General features: G+C 38.3%; 1 protein-coding gene across 1 annotated transcript in view; it reads right to left on the bottom strand.

The window, feature by feature from the left end:
• The window catches only part of LOC134541004 (putative aminopeptidase W07G4.4), a 423451-nt gene that overhangs the window by 176419 nt on the left and 221101 nt on the right, over positions 1-25931 (bottom strand). The window lies entirely within an intron of this gene.

Genomic DNA, 25931 nt, shown 5'->3' with positions numbered 1-25931 from the left:
ATCAAGACAATGATTACGCAAGAATCAAAAGAAGCAAATGACATTTTAAAATATCTAATTTAATGAAATTCAACGCGATTAAACCATTGAAAAAGTTTGGAGGTTATGATTTCACCCGTCCACCCGTTAAAATTACTATAGTTACCAAGATATTGACGGACGTAAAGACTGGAAAATTTTCGAGCAATATGATTGGCTGCTGGTCACGGGATTGACGGGCGGACGATTGTAATTCCAGCTGAAACCGTATTGGGCTATCCTTTTGAACCCCTTTTTTCCTCCCAGTTCGTAACAACACAAATCAATTCTGGGATCATCAGGCAAAACCTTTCATTAATTTTTATCATCATTACCAAACGAGTAATTTTTTTGACGTGACAACGTCTAATAAATCGATGAACGCCGGCTGCACGCACGAAAAAGTGTCCCGTTACGCACATTGTCCCGTTACGCTGTGTCCCGTTACGCTCATTGTACGATTGCGTCGCATCTATCTCTCTTACACTCGATTGTAACAACCATCGATTTGACTTTTTCGAGGCACATTAAACTTGAAACACTCCCATTCGTTTCCTACTTTTCCTATCATCGTCCTATCCTTAACAGAATAACACAGATTGGAAGAAGTTAAATAGCAAACATGTATAAAAGTTATACCTAGTTAAAATAAACTCTTCGTTAAAGTAATAAACATATTTGAATTAATGAGTGCAAATAAAAGTAAATTTATCAATTAAATTGTAGATTAAATTTCACTCCTTCTTTGTACCCATACAAAATAGTGATAATTCAATAAAAATGATTCAATTGTATTCATTAAAGTATGCAATAATTTCATCAATATTTTGTGATGACGTTGTCACGTTAAACAATCGTCCGTAAACCGACTTTACAGACAATAATTTTTTTTGTTTGTATTTTTTTTTTTGGAAAGGTGGTATTGCATGGGGGACCGGAAGCGAGCGGCGTGGGAGCGCGTCATTTCCGCATCTGGAGACGTACCACCTTGTTACGCCCTTGTTGAAGCTCCTGTTTTGCCCGTGATTGATTTACGAGCTCCCTCCCGTGAAGGGGGTGTTTGGGAGGGGGGAAAGGGGGGGGGGGGAGAGACACAGGAGAACAGCCTCTCGCTGGAAGGAGGAAAATAAACAGCGACGTCCATCTTTGAAGAGAACGCGCGGGCCCCGACTTGCACCGAGGGCAGGCGCAATAACATCACGAACGCAACGGATAGCTTTCAAGAACCCTTCCGCATCGCATCAAACCGTTGGGGGGGGGGGGGGGGGGGGGACTGAATTGTACCTATCCCCTTGTGAAAGGGTACCTTTCATACTTTTGGTGGCGGTAGTCTAGCTGGGTAGAAACTGGAAAGGTACCCTTTCCGATTTCTTAAAATGTTTCGGTTTTAATGCAAATATGCACTGGAAAGGTATCCCCTCGGAAAGGTTAGGTTAGATTAGATTAGTTTAGGTTAGGTTAGGTTAGGTTAGTTTAGTTTAGGTTAGTTTAGTTTAGTTTAGGTTATGTTATGTTAGGTTAGGTTATGTTAGGTTAGGTTATGTTAGGTTAGGTTATGTTAGGTTAGATGTTAGGTTATGTTAGGCGCGACTTTTCGTACCCATGATATTTCACCGGGTGAATATCTGTTGAAGATATTTGTGGCAAAACAAAAAAAAAATGCAAGGGCGATGTCGAGTTAACATTTTATTAACAGCCCTTAAAACAAAATACATTTTCGTGCGACAATGCCTTAAGGCGCTGCAGTTGACTAGTTTCTTTTTTTTTTGCCTTCGCACTGGCGAAGCTGCGAAATTGTCAGACATCAGAGGAGTGTAGAAACGCATGGCAAAATATTGGTAAAATAACATAATGCCAGTTATCAGTTTTACTGACGTGATACGTCTTTGATATCTGACCGAAACATACATACAGCTACCAGGGCTGAAAATTTAGATAGCAACGAATACGCATATAAATTAATTAATTAATCTACTTTATTTTTTAAAAAGTTAAGGCGATGCGCCTTTTATTACGCCAAACCACATTGAAAGATTCTCTAACATTATCTTACATGAGTTCATATGTTGCCGTCTTTAAAATATATATATATATATATATATATATATATATATATATATATATATATATATATATATATATATATATATATATATATATATATATATATATATATATCAGTGTAGGATCATTAATTAGATTAATTAAAATCAGGTTTCCTCAAAACCCCCGAAAAACTTGTGTTTCAATGGTTTAGATAAAAACTTTAGCCTATAACATGTCAGTCAATATGTAATGAATGATTACTAAAAATAAAGAGATATGAGACGTTTCAGTACATGCTGGGACTGACATAAAAAAAATTGCATTTAAGTTCATAAAAACATTATATAAGGGTTTATATTTTTTTACAAACCACCTTATTTTGTTATATTATGAAATTATAAAAAAATAATTTGCAAAGCTTCGCATTAAGTAGCACCTCTACGGATATTGAATTAATTGTTTGGATTTATTTAGGTACACGCACAGTTCACAGCATCATATACTTCCCTGAGATAGCTATAAATGTACATGGCTAGTTTTTAGTTAAAATATGAATAAGTCTCCCCTTCGGTCTACATGATTTATATGAATTTATCTGTTATATTTTATTATTTCTTGTACCTACGCTAATATTTCTTATGGTGATACAGATTATTTATTTTTATTTTCCTTTGCACAAAGAGTAGGTAAAACATTTTTAGTGCATAAAAATTTATATTTTTTATTTACACAACAATGAAATTACTTACCAAAATAATTATTTAAATGTATAAGTTGAAGGGTGGGAAGGGGGGGGGGAGGCAAGTCGGTTTGCGATCCGCGGGTAATTTCCGCGGCGAAGGGTTGGCAGCATCGCCTGCGGGCGGGAATCGATAGAGCCCGCAGAGAAGGGGGGTTTCCCCAGAGTCGAGGGCGCGACGTAGAGATTCGCGCGGTGACCGGGATATTGCCCGACCTCCAGATGTCGACGGCGGGCTGGGAGGAGGGGGTAAGTGGGGGGAGGGAGTGTCGTGACCCCCCCCCCCTCCCTCATCCACATGCTCCTCCGTCTACCCGGTCGCTCATACCGGTCTGCACAGCTCAAGGTAAAAAAATTAAAAAAATTGTTTGTCTGTAAAGTTGGTTTACGCACGATAGGTTAACGTGACAACGTCATAACAAAACATTGATGAAATGATTGCATAATTTTATGAATAAAATTGAATCTTTTTAATTTTAATAATAAAAGAATAAAAACTTGAAATTATACTAGTTATCAGATTTTTAAAATGCAAGAATAATTAACCTTTATTGCCGAAATTGTTGTTGTGATAAGCAATGAAAACCACATTAACTTTTCACTTCACTTTATAAACAGTCGAGTGGAACAGAGATAGATGCGGTGCAAGCGTACAATGAGCGTAACGGGACACAGCGTAACGGAACAATGTACGTAACGGGACACTTTTTCGGGCGTGCAGCCGGCGTTCATCGATTTATTAGACGTGGCCACGTCAAAAAAGCATTCAAAATGCGCTGAGGATGAATTAGAATTTATATTTTTTTTTACGTTTTACGATTTCACGGGTGCGCGTGTCTCGTTCCAAGAACATAATTTTTATATTTACGTTACATACTGTTAAACGTGCCGACTTCTTTGGTGGCTGAATTTTTTACAAAATTAATATTACAAATTTTTTTTGGTGTAGTATTAATATTGAGAGTGGAATGGAATGTAAAACTGTATTCTTTTTGGTTTGGAATCAATTTTACTGGCTGATACATGATATGGTTTAATTTATTTCAGAACAAATGGTATTTAATTATATCTATGTTGGCTTTTAAATTCATTAGAATTTTTATTATTTTGAAAGGCTAAATAAAACCAAGTACAGGTAAATATCGTGCAATAGCCACACGCATTGCCTTTAAACCCAAAAAGGTTCCGTTAATTAATCCATTTGGTTCTCCTTATCCATACGGTACGAAAATGTTAAAACTTAAAAATTACCAGCTAATTATACAAAACGTAATGCACTATATAATTTTTTTTTTCATTTTGTTGAAACTGGCCACTCAAATGTTTACAGTTTTAACAGTGTTAAACGAAAAAAAAAAGACCTGAAACGGGACATTAAATCGTATTTTTTTAGAAGCGTGAAAATGACTTAAAGGCACGCTTTTATAATAATTTTTAGACATGAAACTCCCGGTACAAATTTTTGAAAGCACTTAAGGGACTTGCATTACACCCTTGTCTTCATTTCTCCTCCATATAATGTTACGGTCACCGCTCAAATTTCACATTATTCTGTGACGACGAGAAGACTGCGCGCCAGTTCAGAGCCTTGCGTTTAGAGGCGATACCGCGCTAGAAATACCAGCGAGCGTCACACTTATCATCCCGCCTCACCAATACAGTTACACTGCTGGATAGACTGATTCCTTAAAGCACGTGTGGTTATTACATTTTAACGCCATTAATATTATATAAGTCTATTTATGACATATATATTACAAACTGTAATATAATGGATGTAAAAAAGGCGTTTTTGTTTTAATAATTACGAACCCTTATGCATGTTTATTACATTAGTTATACAACGCTTATTTATTGAATCTATGTTGGAAATATTTGTGACATAACAAAGGCAAAAGAGGTAAGGTGTTTAATATAGGCCTATCTGAAATATACCTTAAATAATAGTAATGACATAAAATAAGATGAAAAAATCAATATGCCGTGTAAGACCCAGCTTTAAAGATTTTTCTGTTATTTTGTTGTATTTGTTTTATTAAGTGTCTATACCTGTAAACTTATCTTGATAACTATCTTATATTTTATGTATGATTCGTTTCATTAAAAAATAGAAACACTAGTGTTATTAATTTTGATTTTTTTGCGTAGCATTTTTTAACTCTGATTCAATACAATTCTTTAATGCCATTTGCACTGTCTTCAGGCACCATCGGACCCCCAATGATGACCCCTGGTTTGGGGGGGGGGGGGGGGGAAATCAATTTCCTTCGAAATTTTCCGGACTCTGAAAAATTATTTTGTGGTGCATTTCGAGGAGTATTACGAAGTGAGACGTCGGTGGGTCAAATCCCGCCCCCCCCCCCCCCCCCCATCGTCTCACAGAGGGATAGGTCCTGGCCCTTTTCTACCAAATGTTCTTTTTCTCAAAAGTATTGTTAACTGGATCACTCTTTTGGAGAAACATATCACAAAATTTATATAAAATTGACTTTCAGTATTATCATAGACTAATATTGTTTTCCATAGAAGAATAATTAGTCCATGAGTATTAGCATGCTATTTTGTAATTTATAGTATATCCATGCTTCTTATAACACAAACTGATCCTGTGATGCATTTCAATGACTTTATAAAAAATTGCATTTCAATATAAACTAAAAAGTAAATAAATATATATTAAAAAAACTCAAACAAATTCTTTCCGTGTTCTATGAATTAAAAAGTAAAAAAAAATATCTTTAAATTTAAGCAATTTAAGCAAAAGCGAAAGAATGAACTATAACTCCGTATAAAGTAATTTTTAATAAGCTTGAAATAAAATTTTAGTAATAAACAAAACAATTAATTTTAATGATAAAAAAACTTGGTGCTTGATATCAGTTGTCTTAAATTTTAAATTCATTATGATAGAGTCATTAAGGAAATGAAAAGAAGAAAGCAACGCACGCTTCATGTCAGATGTCTTATATTTTCCACCACAAATGGCTATTCGTTAGGACAGAGTCACTATTGAAATGAAAGAAGATTTTGCATCATCGAAAAATTTTTTCAATGTCGAACAGTGTAAAAAACTGCAATGGAGTATGTTCACAAAAAATTATATATCCTAATCAAAGCGAAGTTGAGGACCCGTTGTGTACTTCAGCTTGTCTATACTAATTATTACTTGAATAATTAATTATTTTTCAATTACGCGTGTCCCTGAAAACTCAAGTAACTTTAACTTTGAGGCATCTTAGAAAGCAGCGCAGGTGTGTTGTGATGACGGCGTGAAGTAGCGGCGCAATCTATTTTCTGTTTCCGTGTTGCACGCCCAGTAGGCTACTCCCGGGGTCAAAGCGAGGATCGAAAACACGAGAAGAAAGAAAATGTGGAATATGTAATAAATGCGCTCCTTCAAAGAACCGGCAGAAACAACGTTACACGACGTAAAACTGAATTCTTTTTGTGGAAGCCCGGCGCTACTCTCTCTCGAGAAAAAAAATAATCAAAACCCGTGAAATTGCGAGAAAGTACTTACTAGAAATGTTGATCGCCTGAAAACTTTTTTTTTTCGTTCCAACCAGAAATTTTGATGTTTCAAATTGTCATGATTCCCTAAGATTTTGATTGTTACTTACTGAGTATCCAGTTTATGTCAAAGTTTTAAAATTCATATTTTCATATGCAAATATAAGTTAGATTAATAAATATTCATGGCTCATTAGCTCATGTTATACGGCATTCGGTAGGAATAATTTCGTGAATGGAACGGAAGTCGCATGGAACGGAAATATGTAACACGCGGTGCTGCCATCTGTAGAGGATGGTGCGAACCGAAGACCACAAAGCCAAAGGGGAACTTTATAGTATTAACGGTTCAGTGAAATTCCTTGTCAAAAATTAGGTCCAAAGCCGGGCTTTAGTATTTTTTCAAATCCTTTTCACTTCTATCCATTTCTGTCTGTAAATGGAATGATTCGATAGTCGACGTAGCTGCTCCGGCAGCAAATTCTAGCGGCGGGTGCGGAAACTACGTGTGATTGGCATAAACAAATATAGTAGAAAACAAAATTTCCGTATATTTATCACGCTGGACATTTTTTTTTTAAAAAATCTGCTTTAAATTTCGTGCCCGAGTTAAGTATTACAAGTGTATTTACAACATGAGAACACATTAATTTGTCAAATACCGAGGTTAGATGTTACATATCACTGGCGGATACTGAGACACTCGCTCATAATTCTTTGTATCGTTTCTTTGTTTGATGGAGCTTTACGTCGTGCCGTTATGCAAAGAGGTTCAAGGCTTAATATTAAAGTGGTCGCCAAACCACTCGGGGCTCATATTTTTTTACTCATGTCGGTTTCGTTGGGATCTAACCAACTACACTCGTCCAGACCCAATCTATTTGTCCCGCTTTTAGGAAATGTCGTTTTAGAGAACAACACTTATTTTTGTTGTATCCTATGTTTCTGAAATGTAATAATTATTAATTTATGCTTTTGACTGGAGTCAGTATTGTAGGCTTGTAATGTCAAACCCAAATCCAACTTGTAGCAAATGTGCAGCAAGTCATTTGAAGACTTGCAAGTTTTATTAAAACTTGTAGGCCTGAAATTACTAACTTAATAACTTGCTTTAAACTTTTATAGCAAACCTGCAGCAAGCTAACTGTAAGAAGTTTAGTCATCTTGATTCAAGCCAGTTACACTTTAAGCTTGTAGCAAGCGTGCGCCAATATATTCTTGCGAAGAATGGTATGTTTGATTCTAGCTTGCAGGCTTGTAATTACTAACTAGCTTTAAGATTTCATAGCAAACGTGCAACAGACTAGTCGTTTTGAAGACTACAAAGTTTAATTCAAGCCTGTAGTTTCAAGCTGGTCGTAGCAAGTGCGAAGCAAACTATTATTTTGAAAACTAGTAAGGTTGATTCAAACTTAACTTGATTTTGGCTTTCGGTGGTTAGTGTGCAGCAAAATAATCGCGTGAAGACTACTTAGCTTGATTCATGCCAGTAGCTTAAAGTTGCTCGTAGCAAGCGTGAAGACTATCAAGTTTGACTGAAGCTTGCAACAAGCGTGCAGTAAACTATAAATGCGAAGACTTGTAAGCCTGATTCAAGCTTAAAGGCTTGTAAATGACTAACCAAGGTTTGTATTTTTCGTAGCAGGCGTGAAGCGAGCTGGTCGTGCGAAGACCGGTCGGCTTGATTCAAGCTCGTGAGCTTGAGGGTGGCTTGCTGCAAGCTCAGCTGTCGTCACGTTGTTGGAGCAATTCCGCGAGAGTGGTGTCACAGCTGACGAGTGTGTCTGGAAGCTGCCGCCAGCATCTCTCGCCGTCATCTCTCCCGGACGCAACTCGTTGGCTCGACGTCACAGAAACAAATCGCTGGGTGGGAAACACAACGTGTTTTTTTTTTCACACTTCGCTACTGCGGGATCATCACAAGGAAGCGCTTTTCGCGCTCAAGATAGCCTGCAATTTTTCTCTTCTCAGCGCGGCAAATCCAAGAAAGTCCTTTCTCTTTTTTATTCAGGAGAACCGATTCATTTTATCTCAAGGTTTTAGGAACTGACAGCCTCTTTTCGCCTCCTCGAACGAATGCTGTTATCTTTTTTTTTTCCCTAGCGAAACCTTTATATGTCTCGCAAGTAATGACATTACGATTTATAGCCCTTGTTTGCTCCCAAAGTGCGTTTTTTTTTCGGGTATTTTTTTTTTGTGAAGCACACAAGAGCAGGCAAGTGAGGAAACAATTCCCACAATGAACATCATAGCTACCGTAAATATTCAGGCATTAAAGAAAAATGTTATGTGAATCTACTGTCAAAATATCATTTGTAAAAATGAGATTTAGTAAATGGGAACACATAATCGTCTATCATGTTATTCGGCATTTACAGTATTTAAAATTACCTGTATCTAGCTATGCTTTGTAAAATAATTTCAAGTACATAAAATCTTTTTTTTAACGTTTTGAAAAAAAAAATTATGGCCTGTTACAATATGCTTAAATATAATACAAAAAATTGAATTAATTGCTGAGAGATTTTACTTACGACGTTTTAATAGTCTTAAAAAAATAAATATAGATATATAATTTATATATATAATTTGAAATATATATATTTTTAAGTTTTGTAACAATATCAATTATGTTATTTACTCCCTTTGTAACAAATTTAGTTAAAATAACGTACTAAACACACACCTCGCTTTAATAATCGTTATAGTTTTAGGTACGTAATATAAAACATATACATTCAAATAAAACAAATTAAGGATTATAAAATGTATATATTAATCTAAAAGGGTTAGCGATTAAACAAAGCCTAAGATTATAAATAATGAAATAAATATATTAATCCACATTGTTTGTAATTAAACTTAGACTGACTAAGATGCATCTGGAAATATTTTATTTAATTTCATTTTTCATTTTTCGAAGAAAACGCGATACTTATCTCAGTGAAAGAGTCAAAGAGAGGTTATTATGTTTATAGTTATTGGCCGTAATTCCAGTACAACTACAATAGTTTGAGAACAAAAAATAAATATATTTGTGCTTATTGTGTTAGCAGTTTTTTTGGTATGGTATAAACCATTAAATTTTCCGCAAACGATGGGAATAAAAATTAGACAGGGTATATAAACTACGGAATGAACATAGTAATTCAAGAACATAATATACTTTAAACAGGAGAAAATCATGGTCGTTTATAAAACACGAATGTCGCAAGACGTAACCCACCCTACTAGTAATTGTAAATGAGTATGAAACGAAAATGATTATCACGAAAACATGTAATTAGTTTTTTATTGTTTCATTTAAATGTGTTATTTTCTTCACTGTGTGGAAGTTTAACGAGCGAAAACCTAAATCATGGAATATAAAAAAAGTATTCCAGAGTTATCAAAACATAACGTGTTGCCATTTTTTTTAAACATTACACTTAGAATATGGAAGACGAAAACACAATAATTTTAAAGTTGGCCAATGTTTATCTTGCGTGATATACAAACGGGTGTTTGAAAAGGTAGTTATTTATTTTTTGATGTGTAACATCTTAGCTTTCGGTGTAAGGCATTTGGTAAGAGAAATTTCGTGACTGCGAAGGAAGTCGCAAGGAACGGAAATGTGTGACCACGATGCTGACATCTGTGGCGGATGGGGGAGTAACCAAGGTCAGGAATACTAAGAGAAAATTTATAGCATTAACTGTTTAATGAATTTCAACAAAATGGGCAGTATTAAAAAAGAATTACTTGTCGAATATCATGTCCCAAGCAGGAGTTTAGTATTTTTTTAAGTATTTTTTTCGCTTTTATCGGAGCCGTTACATTATATAGTTTAACTTTCCGCTCAGCAAATCGAATGATTCGATAGTCGACGTAGCTGCTCCGGCAGCGAATTCTAGCGGCGGGTCCGGAAACTACGTGTGATTCGCGTCCAGAAATGCAGTTGAATTATTTTTTTTTCGTGTGTTTATCACGCTCGGCATTATTTTAAAGAAGGGAACACGCTACTTTGCTCGTTACCGATATTATATGTTACACTGAGACTCAAGTCACATATTATTTTTGTTTACCGTCTCGTAACTGCCACGGTAGTTGCCTTGCTATCCTGTTCACCTCGATGACGACTCGCCCTGGAAGGGGTGGCTGGGCGTTGTCAAGGACGAGACAGAACTCACACACACACACACACACACACACACACACACACACACACACACACACACACACACACACACACACACACACACACACACACACACACACACACACACACACACACACACACACACACACACACACACACACACACACACACACACACACACACACACACACACACACACACACACACACACACACACACACACACACACACACACACACACACACACACACACACACACACACACACACACACACACACACACACACACACACACACACACACACACACACACACACACACACACACACACACACACACACACACACACACACACACACACACACACACACACACACACACACACACACACACACACACACACACACACACACACACACACACACACACACACACACACACACACACACACACACACACACACACACACACACACACACACACACACACACACACACACACACACACACACACACACACACACACACACACACACACACACACACACACACACACACACACACACACACACACACACACACACACACACACACACACACACACACACACACACACACACACACACACACACACACACACACACACACACACACACACACACACACACACACACACACACACACACACACACACACACACACACACACACACACACACACACACACACACACACACACACACACACACACACACACACACACACACACACACACACACACACACACACACACACACACACACACACACACACACACACACACACACACACACACACACACACACACACACACACACACACACACACACACACACACACACACACACACACACACACACACACACACACACACACACACACACACACACACACACACACACACACACACACACACACACACACACACACACACACACACACACACACACACACACACACACACACACACACACACACACACACACACACACACACACACACACACACACACACACACACACACACACACACACACACACACACACACACACACACACACACACACACACACACACACACACACACACACACACACACACACACACACACACACACACACACACACACACACACACACACACACACACACACACACACACACACACACACACACACACACACACACACACACACACACACACACACACACACACACACACACACACACACACACACACACACACACACACACACACACACACACACACACACACACACACACACACACACACACACACACACACACACACACACACACACACACACACACACACACACACACACACACACACACACACACACACACACACACACACACACACACACACACACACACACACACACACACACACACACACACACACACACACACACACACACACACACACACACACACACACACACACACACACACACACACACACACACACACACACACACACACACACACACACACACACACACACACACACACACACACACACACACACACACACACACACACACACACACACACACACACACACACACACACACACACACACACACACACACACACACACACACACACACACACACACACACACACACACACACACACACACACACACACACACACACACACACACACACACACACACACACACACACACACACACACACACACACACACACACACACACACACACACACACACACACACACACACACACACACACACACACACACACACACACACACACACACACACACACACACACACACACACACACACACACACACACACACACACACACACACACACACACACACACACACACACACACACACACACACACACACACACACACACACACACACACACACACACACACACACACACACACACACACACACACACACACACACACACACACACACACACACACACACACACACACACACACACACACACACACACACACACACACACACACACACACACACACACACACACACACACACACACACACACACACACACACACACACACACACACACACACACACACACACACACACACACACACACACACACACACACACACACACACACACACACACACACACACACACACACACACACACACACACACACACACACACACACACACACACACACACACACACACACACACACACACACACACACACACACACACACACACACACACACACACACACACACACACACACACACACACACACACACACACACACACACACACACACACACACACACACACACACACACACACACACACACACACACACACACACACACACACACACACACACACACACACACACACACACACACACACACACACACACACACACACACACACACACACACACACACACACACACACACACACACACACACACACACACACACACACACACACACACACACACACACACACACACACACACACACACACACACACACACACACACACACACACACACACACACACACACACACACACACACACACACACACACACACACACACACACACACACACACACACACACACACACACACACACACACACACACACACACACACACACACACACACACACACACACACACACACACACACACACACACACACACACACACACACACACACACACACACACACACACACACACACACACACACACACACACACACACACACACACACACACACACACACACACACACACACACACACACACACACACACACACACACACACACACACACACACACACACACACACACACACACACACACACACACACACACACACACACACACACACACACACACACACACACACACACACACACACACACACACACACACACACACACACACACACACACACACACACACACACACACACACACACACACACACACACACACACACACACACACACACACACACACACACACACACACACACACACACACACACACACACACACACACACACACACACACACACACACACACACACACACACACACACACACACACACACACACACACACACACACACACACACACACACACACACACACACACACACACACACACACACACACACACACACACACACACACACACACACACACACACACACACACACACACACACACACACACACACACACACACACACACACACACACACACACACACACACACACACACACACACACACACACACACACACACACACACACACACACACACACACACACACACACACACACACACACACACACACACACACACACACACACACACACACACACACACACACACACACACACACACACACACACACACACACACACACACACACACACACACACACACACACACACACACACACACACACACACACACACACACACACACACACACACACACACACACACACACACACACACACACACACACACACACACACACACACACACACACACACACACACACACACACACACACACACACACACACACACACACACACACACACACACACACACACACACACACACACACACACACACACACACACACACACACACACACACACACACACACACACACACACACACACACACACACACACACACACACACACACACACACACACACACACACACACACACACACACACACACACACACACACACACACACACACACACACACACACACACACACACACACACACACACACACACACACACACACACACACACACACACACACACACACACACACACACACACACACACACACACACACACACACACACACACACACACACACACACACACACACACACACACACACACACACACACACACACACACACACACACACACACACACACACACACACACACACACACACACACACACACACACACACACACACACACACACACACACACACACACACACACACACACACACACACACACACACACACACACACACACACACACACACACACACACACACACACACACACACACACACACACACACACACACACACACACACACACACACACACACACACACACACACACACACACACACACACACACACACACACACACACACACACACACACACACACACACACACACACACACACACACACACACACACACACACACACACACACACACACACACACACACACACACACACACACACACACACACACACACACACACACACACACACACACACACACACACACACACACACACACACACACACACACACACACACACACACACACACACACACACACACACACACACACACACACACACACACACACACACACACACACACACACACACACACACACTCTTTAACCTACCCCCGTCACCCACCGCCCGCTCTTCAAACCGTTCCTCCTCCCCTATAAATATTCATGCCCGTTAATTGTGCGTGTACCAGTCGTGTTTGTGATGTCACGCCTCTCCTTCAACCCTTCGTCACCCCCAACACCCCTTCCCCAAGCGCTGAACCCTCCGCCCCCTCGAGCCCCTGGCAGAGCGAGATTGACTCGCCCGCAGTGACGCCCAGTGCGACGGGTTGCCCAACTCCTAGGCGTGCGGCTTTAAGTACGGTACATACCCAGCCATGCTTTTTTAAGTGGATTCCGAAGAAAGACTACCTATTGTAGCAGTTACCATAGTAACACTTCCAGAGAGTATTCAAATAGCTTATAGTTACGTGGTTCATAGACCCTAAATCCCAAAACCACGAATTGAAATGTATATATGTGTAGTTTTTATGGTCACGATATAGTATACGATATAGTCATTAGAAAATCTCAGCCGAGTTAGTTATTGGGCAAAATCCGACCAAAGGTGTAAAAATGGGGAAAGTTTTTTTTAATAATAGAAACTTTGCAAAAACTCCCTTATTATGAAAAAATGGCATCTATATGGATTTATAATAGCTCGGTAGGGTAATACGAACAACTTTTGTCAAAATACGTTTTTGATACGACCAACCTTTGGTGCAATGGGTGGGGGGAAAACAGGTGTAAAAGGAAATAATATATATATGCACAAACCAACCCTTATTTAGTATCATATCGGTTTCAATTTATTGTGAAAATTCAATTTTTTTTTCAACATTTTGCCTGAAACCATTTTTGATAAAAAACGAATGTTAATGCCAGTTATTGATAACCACGGTAGGAATTAAAATAAATTTTAAATTCCTTACTATGTGCACTATGAATTGCGTTCGAACATTTTGTTATCTAAACATTATCGTTAACCTTGGCCCAAAATACATTTTTCCATAACCACTTATAAGTCAAGGGATTAAATAACGGGTTGAACGGTGAAAAATCTAACTTACTTTATTAGACATAGTATGAATGTTAAGTTGGTTCTATGTTTCAATGCTGGATAGATTTAATTTTAAAAAATCGTAATATATTCACTGCATGGATTATGTAAAAAAAAAAGTTTAATCAATCAATTTGGAATATTGTAGAACATAAAGGAAGTAATGTTAACAAAGTTCTCAAAATGTTACAGATATTTTCTTGATGTTTCCAGGAATTTCCAGAATGTTCCAGGAGAAATAGATATGTACTTATAAATCTACCTGCGCTTATATTATAGATTTAGCCGAAAGGGATTTTTGGTCTTCTACTCACGAGATTTTCAGCATTATATGTACATAAAGTTCAAATGAAGTTTTTGAAATAATTTCATGAGCAAACGACATGGTCGGTTTGCACTTATTTTCACAGATAAAAAAATACCCTTTAAAGACTGGAGAACAAAAAGGTATAAATTCACCAGTTGATATATGTGCTTCGCTACATCAGTGTACACACAGAAAACCATTTTCTGTACTTATACAAGAGATTCCTTTGAAAACCAGTTGCCAAGAAATGGTTTTTACTATTAAAAGGGACAGAAAATGATTCCGCTGTTAGCTATGATACAAAACAGATATTAACGCGTAATAAACAATTGAGGGCACACTACAAATTCGAAAGTGTACCCAAACATGAAACGAAATACCGTTTCTTTGTTGCAACAACGATTTAAGTTTAGTTCCGTAGTTTCCGTCGCGGGGCACGACGCGACGAAATTATAAATAGAATCTGCTTCTTGCGGGCTGTCGTGTCGTGTCATGTCGTCGTGGCATTGTGACTCCAGCTTGGGACAACTCGGCAAACGAGGACGCTATTATGGAAGTGCACAAATACAGAGGAATTTGGGAAGGAATAAGATGGTAAAACTACGTCAAATAACCATCCAAGCATCTGATATTCCACTTGCTTGGTTATTTTTGAAACTATGTCAGCACTAAGATTCAAACTTGGAGCGCTGAGACGTTTCTGCGGAGTGATTGGAGCACAGAAGAACAAGACGCACATGTGTGTGTGTGTGTGTGTGTGTCGTAAAACCACACGTTACCGAGCGCGAGTTCTGATTCTGATGTGTAACATCTTAGCTCTCGGTTTTCGGCATTTGGTGGCAGTAATTTCGGGAAACGGAACGGAAATGTATAACCAATGCGCTGTCATCCGTGGCAGATTGCGCGAGCCAATGTTCACAAAGCCAAAAAAATAAAAAGTTCAATACATTAAAAAAATATGGGCAGTATTAAAATAAAATTACTTTTTCGAAAATAAGGTCAAAAGATGGGATATCGAAATTTTTAATGTATTTTTAGCTTTTATCGCAGTCTTTGATTATAAAGTTTAAAATTTCAGTCTGCTAATATGTAAAATAATTCTAAAGTCAACGAAGCTGCTCCGGCAGCGAATTCTAGCGGCGGGTGTGGAAACTACGTGTGATTCGCGTTCAGAAACTTAGTTGAAAACACTATATCCTTACTAACATTATAAATGCGAATGTGAGTTTGTTTGGTTGTTTGTTTGTTTGTTAAGCTCTCACGCGGAAACTACTCAACCGATTATCATGAAATATGCACGAATATTTTCTAGGGTATAGTAAAGGACATAGGAACCTTTTTATAAACAAAATTATTTTTTCCGAAGGGCAAACAAATTGATATTGGTATGCATGATCGTCTGACTGACATTTTGAGTAATTTGAATGAAATTTAACGCAATATGTGGTTTCAAAAAGTAAATTGAATAATTCACCAAACTAATACCGTAATAGCGGCGGTCAATTCACTATTATATTTTATTTTTTTCTGTCACCATCAAGCAATACTTAAACTTTTTTTTTAATTTTTGAGGTTAGGTGTCTATTTATTTTCTTCGGTGATGGTTGTTTGGACGTTGATGCTGAAGGTTATATTTTACTTTCAAGAGAATTTTGTAATTTAGTAGAAAATGATGTGGATCTTATTACTCAAGTTTTCCCGGAATAGAAACAAAATTTGAATAGTGATCACTGGTTGTGCGCAAGAGCAATATTGGTGCCAAAAAATGGTATCGTTAATAAAATAAACATTTATATTTTAAAAGAGGTGCAAGGGGAAATGAAGGAGTACTTGTCAATAGATACAATCGTGGATACAGAACAAAGCAGTTCATATCCTGCGGAGTTTTTAAATTTACTTGCACTTTCGGGTGTACCCTCACATAAACTTAAAATGAAACTAAAAGTACGAGTTATGCTTATGCGAAATATAGATGCTCCTCGACTATATAATGGAACGTGGCTTCGGATCACACAATTGGGGCAGACTATACTAGGTGCCACTATTTTAACAGGTGTCGGTAAAGGGGAAAGTGTTATCATACCTCGAATTCCAACTATCCCCACTGATCTCCGTTAAAATTCAAAAGAGTTCATTTTCCCGTCAGGCTTAGTTTTGCCTTTACCATTAACAAAGCTCAAGAGCAAAAATTGCAGTTAGCAGGGGTGCATTTCGAAAAACCATGCTTTTCCCATGGCCAACTATATTTAGCCTGTTCGCGTTTGTCGAATGCCCGAAATCTACACATATTTGCACCGGAAAGATAAACATATAACATAGTATACAGGAGCATCCTAGAATAACACTATGATTTAAGTTCTTTTAAAGAAAAAATGATTTATTATAGGTTTTTTTTTAAATGTTAGTATTTAAAATTATTTTTTTTGTAATAGTGAAACAAATTTCAATAAAGTATGTTTTCAGTTTTTTTAAGCTCAATTGTATGTTAGAATTTTTAAATACTGATGATCCCAGTCACACAATAAAAAAACAATTACCATATTATTTAATTTTCTTTGCAATGATCTTTGATAATTATTTGAGGACCTCAACGCGAGCGAAGCCGCGGGTAAAAACAAGTTTATATATATATATATATATATATATCACGCTAGGCATTATTTTAAAATATTATATGATAAATTTTGCGTTAGAGTTTCTTATTATAAGTGTATTTGCAACATTAGAACACATTAATTCGCTCATTATCGAGAATATATATTACACATCTCTGGCAAGTACTGAAAGACTCGCTTGAATATTTTTTTTATCAAAGAACTTCCTTCTATCCACAGGAATCAAAAATTTCTTTTTCATCCTGGCTATTTCGGTATTAGAGACAAGTAAATAATTTATGGGGTTTATAATATAAAAAAATAATATGCTCAACTCTGTGATGGTCAACTTCAAGTGATAAAGAATTTGTTCGTGATTAATACTGAAACATAAACTTACAAAGATGATTACTACTTATAAACTTAAGTGCTCTCTAAAAATGTAACTTTCCTATAAGGACCATATTTATTCATCGCTGCACAACATTAAAAACATTATCATTTTTTCATGAGCTCAAAAATGTTTTTAAGATCGGGAGGAATGTCCTGGCACCGATATTAAGTAGAAATTTTACACTTTCAAAGAATTACACGGAATTTTTCTGAAATAAATGTAAAGGCATTAACACGAACGGTTATTGATACCAACTCATTGATAAAGAGCAATTGGCAAAAGCAACATAAAATTCTATTGAATTTTTCTAAAGTGCCAATATGTTTCATTTTTAAATTCACGGTGTAGCTTATGAAAAATTTCTAAAAGGTTTTATTTGTTCCTAGGACTTATATAGTATTAAACTTTTTAATTAAAAAAAGAAACGATTTTTTATCTTACTGTAGTTGGAAGGAAATGCCACGCCATATCAATTTTTTTTCCTTCCTTTAGGAAAGTGTTGAATATTTTTTTTGTGTCCAACATTCTGAAAACACTCATTGGAAAAACCATCAACAGGATCTCGCAGTGATGTGGTTTCTCAACTGTGCTTCTTTTTCTACAACTGAACGCGTGGGTGAATATTTTAGCTGAAGCTTTTCCGCGAAAATGAAAGAAACAGACGGAAATTCCCCTCGGTTGCATCCCAACCAACTCACACGGCGTACCTCTTTCTCTATTCAAAATCTTTTTCTATATATATGTATATAAAATGTATATAAATTGCAATTTCTTTTCCCCTAGAAATATAGATTTAAATATCTTCATTCCCTCGCACGCTAAAGGCTTGTGATGTGCTACCGAAAAACCAAGACGCGCTTCGCTTGTCACGTGACGCGGAAATAAAGACACCCCTCTATCTCTCTCTCTCTCTCTACTTTCCTTCCAAAACCCTTCGGCTATCAAGATACGTTCCATGCTCTACGTAACGCGCACAGAAACACAGTAACGCGGATGCGATTGCAGGATACCAAAATAAGAGAAAAAATTGTTTGTCTGTAAAGTCGGTTTACGGACGATAGTTAAACGTGACAACGTCATAACAAAACATTGATGAAATGATTGCATACTTTTTATGAATAAAATTGAAATAATTTTTATTGAATTATCACTATTTTGTATGGATACAAAGAACGAGTGAAATGAAATCTACAATTTAATTGATAAATTTACTTTTATTTGCACTCATTAATTAAATTATGTTTATTACTTTAACGAAGAGATTATTTTAACTATAACTTTTATACATGTTTGTTATTTAACTTCCTCCAATCTGTGTTATTCTGTTAAGGATAGGACGATGATAGGAAAAGTAGGAAACGAATGGGAGTGTTTCAAGTTTAATGTGCCTCGAAAAAGTCAAATCGACGGTTGTTCCAATCGAGTGGAAGAGAGATAGATGCGGCGCAAACGTACAATGAGCGTAACGGGTCAATGTGCGTAACGGGACACTTTTTCGTACGTGCAGCCGGCGTTCATCGATTTATTAGACGTTGTCACGTCAAAAATATATAAATAAAATTGAGTGGGGCAGTGTCAAGACACACGGTGGTTGGTTCAAACGTGTAAACGCCTGTATCAGCTGCGCGCCAATGGTCGTGCATCACTCCACTCGGACTGAGTGTTGCATCACTCCACTCGGACTGAGTGTTGGAGCCGGCCTCGACAGTCGTGTGGACTGTCTGCTCTGGGCGTGTGCTCTGGTGCCGGCGGGGCAGCTCGCAGCCTCCAGAAGCTGTCTCACTGCCCTCAGCCTCCTCTGTCCGGCGACAGCCCGGCTCTTGCTCTTGTTGCATAGGCTTACTTTACACTTTCACACGTGAATATGGTCCTAAATACACTATATCTGTCTTTAATCGATCCATCTAAATAAACTCTACACACAAACACACGAATCCCCGCGCCGTCATGTCTGACTCTTGAGATGCTCCGAGTAAAAAGGAGCGAGAGCGCCGGTTGTGACCAATCAGCGCGGTTCCCCTCCCCCCGCCAACCAAGTCCGCCGGCGACGCTAACTCAAGGCCGTGTCAGCGAGACGACTAAATGCGTTAAACAATGACACCGCATTCACTTCTCTTAATATTAATAGCTGAGGAATCATTAAGGCGAGATGATGTAGACCTTTTAGTTACGGTACAAATTCCTGTGCTGGTACCAGTGTGCTTCGGTGTGATCTTAAAGACGTATCACGTCAAAAAAAATATTACAGCGAAGAGTACGTGACTGGTCCGGTCGACCTGATTAGGTTTTTCACAAGGTACCTCTCGAAATAACTTTAAAGTAATTTGTTGTGATGGTTCCGTGTATGAGTCTTGGGCTATTTATTAGCCCCATATCTTGCCTGTTTTGTTAAGTGTTTATTGTCTCTAATGACTTGGCTTTTGTAAAGTCTTCTAACTGACTTAAATATAAAAAAAAATATTTTTTCCTAAAAAAAAATATTTTATAAAAATTTAAAATCTTCTTTTGTCCATACGCCATTGCTGTTTTACACAGTATGACATAGAGAAACTTCAATAATGAACAAAAATATCAATACACGAAACAAAGAGAAAACTATCCATATTAAGTCGATGTCAAAATTTGAATTTATAGACAGCACAGATAATTCAATGGAAAATATCGATCAGAAAAATATCACAGCAAAGACGAACACAGTGAGTTGACAACCAAGAGACGGTTGTTTTCTATGTGATTGTGTTTCATCTTGTTTTGTCCATCATTGAGTTTTATCATGACATATAGTATAACCAGAGATGGGGTATTTAAAAAAAAACATTTTATATCAACATACTTAATTCCAAATACATTAAAAGAATTACAATACAATAACATTAATATTTTTAAGAAAGAAATCAATATTCCTAGTTTTAAAATATTATTAACAACAGTAATAATTTATACACTTTTCATCAAATTAATTACATATACATTAAAATTTAAGGAAAAGCAATGAACTAAACCTTAATTTGTATAGTACAAATTTAGAAAAAAATTCCTTCGCATTTCATATCTTTGTAAACAATTGTATGAGAAATTTAATTTACAAGTATTTATTATTTAACCAAATACTACATTTTACATGTAGTGCAAATACTAAAATACACTTAGCCTTTAATGTATTTTTTTTGATGTTCAAACAACTTAGCTCTCGGTATTACGGCATTTGTTAGGAGTACTTTGTGGATGGAACGGAAGTCGCATGGAACGGAAATGTGTAACCGTGGTGCTGCCATCTGTGGGGTATGGCGTGATCCAAAGTTCACAAAGCCAAAGTGAAATATAGTTGTTTTAACGGTTTGATAAATTAAAAAAATGGAAAGTATTTTTATTGCATTCTTTTTTTGAAAATAAGGTCCAAAGCCGGTGTTCAGTATTTTTTTGAAAGTTTATATTATATATATATTTTGTTTTTATCGGAGTCGTTTCGTTATATAGTTTAATATTTCGGTCTGCAAATCGAATGATTCGATAGTCGACGTAGCTGACCCGGCAGCGAATTCTAGCGGCGGGTGCGGAAACTACGTGCGATTCGCGTCCAGAAATGTAGTTGAAAACACAAATTTTCGAACATTTATCACGCTCGGCGTTATTTGAAAGAATTATTCGTAAAATTTTCGTGTACGAGTTTCGTGTTATAAGTTTAATTAGCAACATGAGAACACGTGAATATCCTCGTTACCCAGGTTAAATGTTTATCACTGGCGAGTTTTTTTTGTTGTTTTGAGAATTCCCAGACGGTTTTTTTTTCCCCGGCTCTCTACGTGGCGTAGAGCGACACCTATCGGAAAGCGAACGTCCCGAAGGAGACACGGTGACTTGTTCTTGATATAGACTTCTCGGTATCTGCCGTTTTCTCTCTCTCTCTCTCTTTCTCAGGACTGAGACCCAGCAGACCTTCGAAGTTCAGTCATACTTTCCCTGCGAGAGTCTACTTCCTTTTCACTATTTTTTTTCTTCCTTCTTTATTTTTCTCCTTCTTCTGCGGCGAAGATCACCAGCACAGCGAGAGAGATCCGCGGAAGAGAAAGTCCGAGGAAATAATAAAAGTTCTGACAATGGTGCCCCTATTTTCTCTAGAAAAGAAATATATATATATATATATATATATATATATAGGTACGACTGATCACGTCTCGCCTTTTCTCGAAAGAAGTATCACCAAATATTTCCTTCTTATTAGAACAGCCAGTAATACCACATTATGCCCTCCTGCATCATCAGAGTAAGATAGGGATAAATCTTGGGTTAAATTGAAAAAAAAAAATGGTTTTCACATTTTCATGTAACTTTAGTTAACTTTAAATATGCCAAAATATTACTTATACAATAGACCTCAATAAAAAAGAACCATATTCCAACATGTAATATAGAATTAACAATAAAAAATGTTTTACGATTCTGAATGTAAATCTACGATTTGTAATTTTTTTGGTGTTCTTTCAAATATTTTTCATGTAAGAGTGCTTGAAAAAAGTATTTTTTGACTGTTGTTTAAGTAGCAATTTCACCCTATCATTTTACAAAAAAACAAAACAGGTTGAAGAGCCATAGCACTTAGGTAATCACCTAACTTGAGGTATGTTGTGGTATTTTTTTTAAAAAAATTCAAAACGGTTTCAGTTTGTCACATTATTGGACTGTCCTGCACAAAAAGAAAAATTGTTTTAGGAAAATATTTTGACATAATGACCATTATAAGTAAAAAATCTAAATTGCCCATCGACACGCACAATATTACACTAATATCTTCCATTCTTATTTCTATGCATGTGTTTAAACCTTTCTCGATGGGTCGAGCTTGAGGAAGAAGAGGATATTCCTCGGCACACAAAGAAGAAAGGGCCAGGAGAAAAGAGGGGAAAATCTAGATGATTCAAGGAATTTGGGGGGGGGGGGGGGGGGATAGAAAATATGCGGTGCAAGTTTTTCCCGCTTTGGGGTAACCAACATATGTCATCCAACTAAGGTTTTTTGACATATATGCACATAACAAGGGATAAACGTTTTAATTTAAAAAGTTTCCTAAAAAAATGTTTTAGAGTTATAATTACGTTTATAATTTATGTGTATTTTTTAAAAATATAATTATTTATCATTTAACTTTTATTATTTATTAATTTATTTAAGATTGTGGCAGCCTACAAAGTGTTTGGGAACTTTTCAAGTAGGGTTCGTCATGCAGACCACAACGAAATACAGTTGTAGGCCCTTCATGCATGCAAGGCAAGTACCGATACCATGCAGTCACCAGTGGCAGTCGGGTAACCTAGCGGATAAGCACTACCTTGTTGGGACGCAACCGTAACCTAACTCGCGAGACGTATCCCAGAATCGTATCCCAGTAGGGGAACGGAAAAAACAACCCGTTTTAATAAACGGTTCCCCTGCGCGAGGCTAGAAACTGGTTCCAACGCATTCTAGCGGATTTTTTTCGCAACCATCGTAACAGTAGTCACAGCGAAAATACCAGAGATAACAGCACCATCGCACAAAGATCTAACGGTATTTGTAATTTTCTCAACGACTTTTTTTTTAAAGTTGCGATTATATCTTGTTATGACTAGAGACCCGGAAAATTCGCGGGTTCAGTGACCTCCAGGATAGACTCCAATATCCTTTACACACTCGGGCAAATGCCACCTGTTCATTGGCTGCTGACTTGTGAGTCTTCTCGACTGGGTGGCCTGTGATTCGACACTTCTATGAGTGAGGGGTCTCTAATTGGCCCTCAGTCCTCCAGACTAACAGTGAACCAATGACAGAAGCAGCACTAAGGTATAATTATTTGAATTTTAGCATAACACAAAATGAACACGCGAATTTTCCGGGTCTCTAGTTATGACCATTTAAGTGTACAAAATTTGTTCCAGAAAAGTTTCACTGCCATAAAGTTTCATTCGGCACACCAATAGGTTTGTTACGTTCCCAAATTTTCACGAAATTGAATTTTTTACGATTTAATGGCGCCAGACGCGGGTCCGCCATATGAAAAAAAGTTAGTTCCGCGCATGCGCGGAATTTGGGCAACAAATCGGTCACGGATAGGACACCGAAATCGGTTCCCTATAAATAAGGGACCGGCCGTGTCCTATCGTGCACTAGGAATACGGTTAGGGAACACGTGTAGTATGTTCAACACCTAAACCCTTATTTTTGTGTCGTGGAATACAGGCCTACGTGCAAGTAGGCACCAAATGCAGGGAAAGCATTGCAACAGTCAGCTGATAGCCAGCTGACACTAGCAAACATTTCATACCTGCAGGGTTACAACACGCAAGACAAACATTGAGTACAATGCACTTACAGACAAGAAACAACATTACAAATAACATTACATGATCAAATGTACTATTTCTCATTAATTGTTTTTTAAAATCATTTTGTGATTTAATATTGTATATTGGCTTAAGAATTCCATATCTTAATAATAGAGCATACGACACTTTCAATATGATAAGCAAACAGTATAGCTCAATAAATAAGTTTATTAAAAACTATAATACTTGCTGTCACAAGCTAGAACTCTTCACTGCAAAGAAAATTAAACACAAAGATGTTTTAAAACATTTGATAGTACTTAATTTGCTTTTTTCTTTCGTTAAAATAATAAAAAT

This window comes from Bacillus rossius, chromosome 17, assembly GCF_032445375.1.
Source record: "Bacillus rossius redtenbacheri isolate Brsri chromosome 17, Brsri_v3, whole genome shotgun sequence".
Taxonomy (NCBI): domain Eukaryota; kingdom Metazoa; phylum Arthropoda; class Insecta; order Phasmatodea; family Bacillidae; genus Bacillus; species Bacillus rossius.
The sequence above is the reverse complement of the archived record's forward strand: the minus strand, read 5'-3'. Positions and strand labels throughout refer to the sequence as shown.